At 45.2% G+C, this 7,527-nt stretch overlaps 1 pseudogene; it reads left to right on the plus strand.

Annotated features, from left to right (window-relative positions):
- The first annotated feature begins 2,962 nt into the window (after positions 1–2,962).
- LOC148730509 (uncharacterized) lies at positions 2,963–5,063 on the plus strand (annotated as a pseudogene).
- Positions 5,064–7,527: the final 2,464 nt, after the last annotated feature.

Raw genomic sequence — 7,527 nt, forward strand, 5'->3', positions numbered from 1 at the left:
TCTACAGTACTTAGTCGCTACTAGATAAATAGGGTTTATTACTACGAGGAACGCTTTCGTATATTTTATGAAACCGCAGTACACATATATGATTTTCATTTATTCAAATTTATTGGCGGGTTTAGTACGAACCAACATAATGACCTGCTCCCAGTTGGCTTGTTAGCTCAGTTTGTGGAGCACTGCACCGGTATCGCAGAGGTCATAGGTTCAAATCCCGTACGGAGCTAAAATTTTTTCAGGCCTCATTTCCACCTACTAGATAAGTAGGGTTTATTATTGCGAAGAACGCTTTCATACATTTTATGAAAGCGCAGTACATATATTTACAAATGAATAAAGGCTGATAGTTTCTAAAGAAACTGTTTGGGGCTGCGTGCGTCGGTGGGGGTAACGAAATAATTTGAATATATCAACAAATGGTAAATTGGCCACCGTTAGGATTATAAAAAACTGACGTTTCGAGCGTTAGCCCTTCGTCGGAGCGAATAGGGGAATTGTGGGTTGTGTGTGCTTTTAAAGGAAGAAAAAGGAGCTACGTGATTGCTGGGAACATGGCAACTAGAGAAACACGAATAAATTAGTGGAATGAAAAACGTTCGTTGATACCTGTAGGATTTAGACTGCCGGTTTGAAAGATGAGCTTTTGTTCAAGAGTTTTCCGGCTTTCCGTGCTACCTAAGTGTAAGGAAAGACCACAGATTGCCATGTGTTGCTTAGAATGGTTAGGTAAATTAAAATGTCTAGCGACTGGTTTCGATGTGTCCTTGTCATTCCTCTCCAGGTCGCGAAGGTGTTCTCGGAATCGGTCACCTAGTCTTCTGCCTGTTTCGCCGATGTAAATCTTTTTGCAATAAGTGCAAGTTATGCAATAGATTACGTTGGCGGAGGTGCACGTGAAGTGATCGGTGATCTTAATGGATCGTTTGGGTCCCGATATTTTCTCAGTGTTGTGAATGAAAGGACACGTTTTGCATCGTGCACGAGCGCATTTAAAAGTGCCTGGTTGGTCATTAGTCTGAAAAGAACTTCTGACCAAAAAATTGCCTATGTTTTTGTCGCGTTTGAATGAAATGAGCGGAGGCTGTGAAAAGATAGTGCTTGTCTCTGGATCGTTTTGAAGTAATTTAAAGTTTTTAAGAATGATGGATTTAACTGATTAGTTGTGAGGGTGAAACGTGAGAGTGAATGGTATGCGGTCGGAATCTTCCTTTTGTGACGTTTGTAGTGCTGAATGTCGATCAATAAGTTGGGCGCGGTGGTAACCCGATTGAACGACAGAATCAGGGGAACCACCGTCGTTTATCGAAAAACTGGCACATTGACTCTGATTTGTGGTGGAAATCAGAGTCATCACTACATAAACGACGAAGTCTTAGAAACTGAGAAAAAGGAATGGAATTCTCAACGTGAAATGGATGCGAAGACGAATACAACAAGTAATTATGCGAGTCTGTAGGTTTGTAATACACACTAGTGCATAAACCGTTGCCTTCAATTGAAACTTTGATGTCTAAAAGGGATAAAGAATTGTCAGAAATTTCTCAGGTATATTTCAGAGCCGGGTGAAAAGAATTGACTGCGGTTATGAATTGAGTCAGCTCCTCTCTGGTAGAGGAGGTGGCGCCGATGCAGTCGTCGATGTAGCGACCGTAGAGTTCATTTGGAGCCGTTGTATTGGCTGAAAAATTGGTGTTCGTTAAAACCTACAAAAAGATTGGCATAGCTAGCTCCCATTTTGGTACCCATAGCTACACCATTGGTTTGTTTGAAAAAGTTGTCCCCGAATGAAAAACAATTGAGTGTGAGCACTAGTTCGGCTAAGCGTAGTAGTGTTTCAGATTTATGTTCCTTAACAGTACGTTGCTCAAAAAAATGTTAAAGACCTTCGCCGCTGGGAATGACAGTGTAAAGAGACGTAATATCCATGGTGAAAAGAAGATTGTTTTGGCCAAGGAAATTAAAGTCGCGAAAAATTTGAAGAGCGTGTTGGCTGTCTTTAATGTACGATGGTAAAGTTTTGACGATGGGAGCCATAATTTTGTCTAGATAGCTGGAGATAAGTTCGGTAGGGCAACTGCATGCGGAGACAATGGGCCGACCCGGGTTGTTAGGTTTGTGAATTTTAGGTAAAAAGTAAATACAAGAAGTTCTAGGAGTGGTTATGAGATTTTTTGCTGTGGCCGGCAATTCTTGTTTAGTTATGAGTTGGTTGATCGTATTTTGACAGTGTTTTGATTGTTGGCAGTGAGGTCTTTGTCGACCTTTTGATAAAAAGAGGTGTCAGAAAGTTGCCGCAAAGCTACTTTTTGGTAGAGGTTGGTGCGCCAAACAACGACTGAGCCGCCCTTATCGGCCGTTTTGATAACTGTCTTTGCGTTTTCTAGGGGTTTTTAGAGCCGACTACTCTTCAGAGGAGAGATTGGAAAATTTGGCAATACGATTGAAATTAAGTCTAAATCCCACCACAGGCATCAACGAACGTTTTTCATTCCACTAATTTATTCGTGTTTTTCTCGTTGCCTTGTTCCCACCAATCACGTAGCTCCTTTTTCTGCCTTTAAAAGCACACACAACCCACAATTCCCCTATTCGCTCCGACGAAGGGCTAACGCTCGAAACGTCAGTTTTTATAATCGTAACGGTGGCCAATTTACCATTTCAACTTTGTTGATATATTCAAATTACATATAATTACAGTTCAGTAGATTTACTGAGTCGTCGCCATCATTACGCATTTTAGTGTCTTAGTCAAAAATTGTCTTCGGTTTTAAATGTCATCCTTTTGTTGCACAACTATTGTAATTAGCACCTCAACGCTTGCACCTTCGTTATTCACACCCACCAACCACAATACATGTAATTACCATATCTGCACCTGCACCCGTATATATCTGTGGACAAGCTCATTAAAAGTGCAGCTTTGAACACGACAAGTAACGGTCAACATGGTGGCAGCGGTGCTTGTCTCTTAATTTCACAGTCAAGAAGATTCAAGCCGATGAGCGATATGGCCACAAACACTCCAAACACTCCCTTCCCGCAATTCAAAACAACGGGGGATGATAAACACGATGTGGAGGTCTACATCGAAGACTTAGTAGACTACTGTATTATGCAAAACTGGTTCGATCCGTCCAAGGAAACAGAACTAGCGAAGTGGACGAATCCGGAGAAAGCGATGGCATGTCTTCGAGCATCGTTATCCCCTGCAGCCAGAGCGATCTACAAATACAGTTTAGGATTGTCTGAACAAGATCAGAGCAAACCGCACACGGTTATCAACGCTCTGAAAGAGTACTACGGCGCTAGCATCGGGGTCTCGGGCGAAAGGCAAAAATTCCTTTCCCTGCTACAAAATGAAGAGGAATCCATCGCGTCTTGGGAAACAAGGATTCGCAATCAAGCTGCGCAGTGCGAGTACGAAAACTTCGCTGATGTATTGATGAGAGATCAGTTCATCGCGGGATTAACATCTGAATCTCTCCGCGTAAAACTGATTGGGAAAGGCCACAGGCATCGAGATGCAGCGCAATCAAAAGTCACTCTACGAGAGGTCGTTGAAATAGTCAAAAGCCACGAGGCAACCACATTTGCAAACCAGTTAATGAAAAATGCCCGAAGCAACCAGCAGGAGTAGGTAAACTTCACAAAGAAGAAAAAACCCGAATACCACGGCTCCGACACCTTAACAGCGGCCTGCTTCTGGTGTTGCGTTGAACATCCCAGCCCTCGTAAACAGCATTGTCCAGCGTTCGGGAAACGATGCAACAAGGGTGGAATCATTGGCCATTTTGCTCGTGCATGCAGAGGAGGAACGAGAATTGGTAGAAGACGACAGCAGCAATCGAACTTTGTTCATGATGACCCTGATGAAGAGGCATTTGTTATAAATGATCAGGCAGCGCCAGTCGGTGCAAAGAAATTCTTCGCTCACCTTCACCTCGTCCATGGGAGGCGGTCGAAAATTGTTAAAGCTCAAATCGACTCGGCGTCGACCTGTAACAATATGCCAAGTTCAGTATTAAGCCAGCTATTCCCGAATTTGAAGATCTCAAAGACGAAAAGCAGAATCAACACCTGCGGAAGCCAAACAATGAAACCAGAAGGTCAGGTAACCCTCGTGTGCGAAAGGAAGGGCAAATTCCACACAATTGACTTCCTAGTGGTGAACGTTCCAGACGACAAGCCTCCACTTCTTAGCGGACGAGACGCACAGGCTTTAAAGTATTTGACCATCTATGCAGACGAGACAAACGCGGTCGAGGAGGAGACCACACGAAACACGCAGAAACTGCCTGCACTCGGCAAATTGACTTCAGAGGACATCCTAAAGCATTACCCCAACGTTTTTAAACCAGGACGCGGGAAGCCTCTTGGGACCCCCATGCACATCGACTTGGACCCGTCAGTCACACCCGTTCATGCCCCCACTCGCCGTGTTCCAGTGGAAAAATTAAACAGGGTCAATGAAGAGCTGAAAAGGCTCTGTGAAGAAGGAAAAACCTAATGGCCAACTTCGCATCTGCATCGATCCTAGCCAAACCATAAACAAGGCAATCAAAAGGCCCAAATACACCATACCCACAATCGAAGAGAGGCTACCGCTTCTGACAAACGCCAAGGTATTCACCGTCGTTGATGTTTCTGAGGCGTTTCATACTATTGAACTGGATGAAGACTCTTCCCTTCTAACAACTTTCCGGGGGCCAAATGGTCGCTATTGTTACAATCGGATGCCCTTTGGTATTGCCTCAGGACCAGAAGAATATCAGTGACGACAACATGAATTTCTGGACGGATTGAATGGGGTAATCAACATCGCAGATGACATCTGCGTTTATGGCTGTGGCAACACTAAGGAAGAAGCCGACATTGATCATGACCGAAATCTTATGCATCTACTTGAGAAGTGCAATGAACACGATCTTCGACTCTGCGAAAAAAATTCAATTTAAGTCCAGCTCTGTTTCATTTATGGGGCACCGACTTACCAAAAATGGAGTACAGCCGGATCCAAGCAAAGTAGCTGCGATCACAGGAATGCCAACCCCAGCAGATAAGGCCGCATTGCAACGTTTCTTAGGAATGTGCCAGTACTTGTCCAAGTTCTGCCCAAACCTGTCCCAAAAAGTCCTTCCATTGAGGTACCTAACTAGGGATGACACTGAATTTCTTTGGTCAGAAGTCCATGAGGCGGCATTCAACTCAGCCAAGACTCTCATAGCCTCCACGACAGTATTGCGCTATTATAACGTCAGCCTTCCTGTGACTCTTCAAGTAGACGCATCTGACAGTGCCATAGGCGGGGTCTTACTTCAGGAGGGCCATCCTGTCTGCTTCACGTCACACACCCTCAGCGCTACAGAAAAGAATTATGCTCATATCGAGAGAGAGTGCTTGGCAATTGTGTCCTGTATGGAGAATTGGCATCATTACCTTTATGGAAAGTGAGACATAACGGTCCACTCTGATCATCAGCCTCTGGAGACAATTTTCAAAAAACCTCTGAGCAGAGCTCCACGCAGGCTTCAGAGAATGATGCTGAGACTTCAGAACTATCAATTCACTGTACAGTACAAGAAAGGAAAAGAGCTCTTCGTGGCCGACACTCTGTCTCGTCCACCTCTCAATGGTGGAACCCAGTCCTCCTCCAGAATGACGCAAGACTACGATGTGTTTCGTGTGAATCTCACACAAATGGATCTGTCACCAAACCTTGTCAAACCCGATACAATGAACCAGATCAGAGAGGAAACTGAGAAAGACCCATCACTGATGACACTGAACAACATGGTGCTTGGTGGCTGGCCCCTCCAAAAGAGTGAAGTACCAGAGGAAATCAGAGCATACTGGGACCTCAGAGATGAGATTTCAGTATATGATGGAGTGCTTTTCAAATCTCATCACGTCATTGTTCCCGCATCACTCAGACCCGAGTTCTTACAGAAGATACACAAAGCACACCAAGGCGCCGACAGTAGTAAACGAAGAGCCCGGGAATCCGTTTACTGGCCAGGAATGCAAGCAGCAATCAGGCAAACATGCTCCTCATGCGGTGTGTGTTCTCAATACTTAAATGAACTGCCCCAAGAACCCATGCAGTCACATGCCATACCGTTCCGGCCATGGGAAAGAGTGAGTGCAGATCTGTTTCAACTAAATGGCAGTAACTACCTTGTGCTTGGGGACCACTACAGTGACTATATTGAACTTGAGCCTTTAAAAAACACATCAGCCGTTGCAGTCATACGAGCCTTGAAGCGAAACTTCGCACGTCACGGCATTCCCGACGAATGCGTGACAGATAACGGTCCGCAGTTTGTCAGCCACGAATACGCACGATTTGCACGTGAATACGGATTTGCCAGCATTAGATCATCTCCCTACCACAGTCGAGGAAACGGCAAAGCTGAATCTGCAGTCAAGATTGCGAAAAATATTCTGAAAAAATCCCGCTTTGAGGACCCATATCTGGCTCTTCTGGCCTATCGAAACACGCCACAACAGGGATACCAGTACTCGCCAGCACAGCGACTCATGTCTAGGAAACTTCGAGACATCATCCCAACAGCAGCAAGCCAGCTACTCCCACAAGCCGCTTCAGGACAGGTTGTAATGAGAAACATGGAAGAAAGGAGAGCCCGATCAAAAGCCCATTACGACAAGAGGGCATCAGGCCCGCTGAAACCATTTGCCCAAGGAGAAAAGGTATTTCTCAAGCCGCGACCAACAAACAAGTCTCAGCCATGGATCTACGGGGAGGTGATCGAACAACCCACATCGAGATCCTGCGTGATCAAGACGGCAATGGGACCTATTCGACGAAACCATGCCCAAATCCGAGAGGCTAGAACGGAGCCAGCTGAAAGACACACCACCGGGATGGACCAGCTTGAAATCGCATCCACACACTCTGAACAGGAGCAGGAAAGACAACCAGCTGACCTTGAGCAAATGGAGCTAGAGAGCAGACTACCTCGAGGAGAAGGCGGACTTCGCCGTCCACACATGGAATCAGAAAGCGCGCCATCTAGTGCAGATGAGTGCGGACTTCGCCGCTCACAAAGGACTCGCAAACGGCCGTCAAGGTTCAAAGACTATGTCATGTAGGCTCACAAGCGAGATAAACTGAACTGTAATTAATTAGTACACTTATTCATTTATTTATCAGTCCTCTTTCCAAGAGAGAGAGGGTGTTGCACAACTATTGTAATTAGCACCTCAACACTTGCACCTTCGTTATTCACACCCACCAACCACAATACATGCAATTACCATATCTGCACCTGCACCCGTATATATCTGTGGACAAGCTCATTAAAAGTGCAGTTTTGAACACGATAAGTAACGGTCAACACTTTCGCGGGATTTCGCAATATTCGCGGATTTCATAATTTGCCCGCTGACCAAAATTACTGTTTACTCTTACCCTCGACGAACGCCTTCGATATAGCGTCGATTCGAAGAAAGCCGAGCGGAGATGCGCACACTAGTACCCAGATCTCCTCGTTTTTAGTGTTTCTC

The sequence above is a fragment of the Stylophora pistillata genome, chromosome 5 (assembly GCF_964205215.1).
Source record: "Stylophora pistillata chromosome 5, jaStyPist1.2, whole genome shotgun sequence".
NCBI classification, from domain to species: Eukaryota; Metazoa; Cnidaria; class Anthozoa; order Scleractinia; family Pocilloporidae; genus Stylophora; species Stylophora pistillata.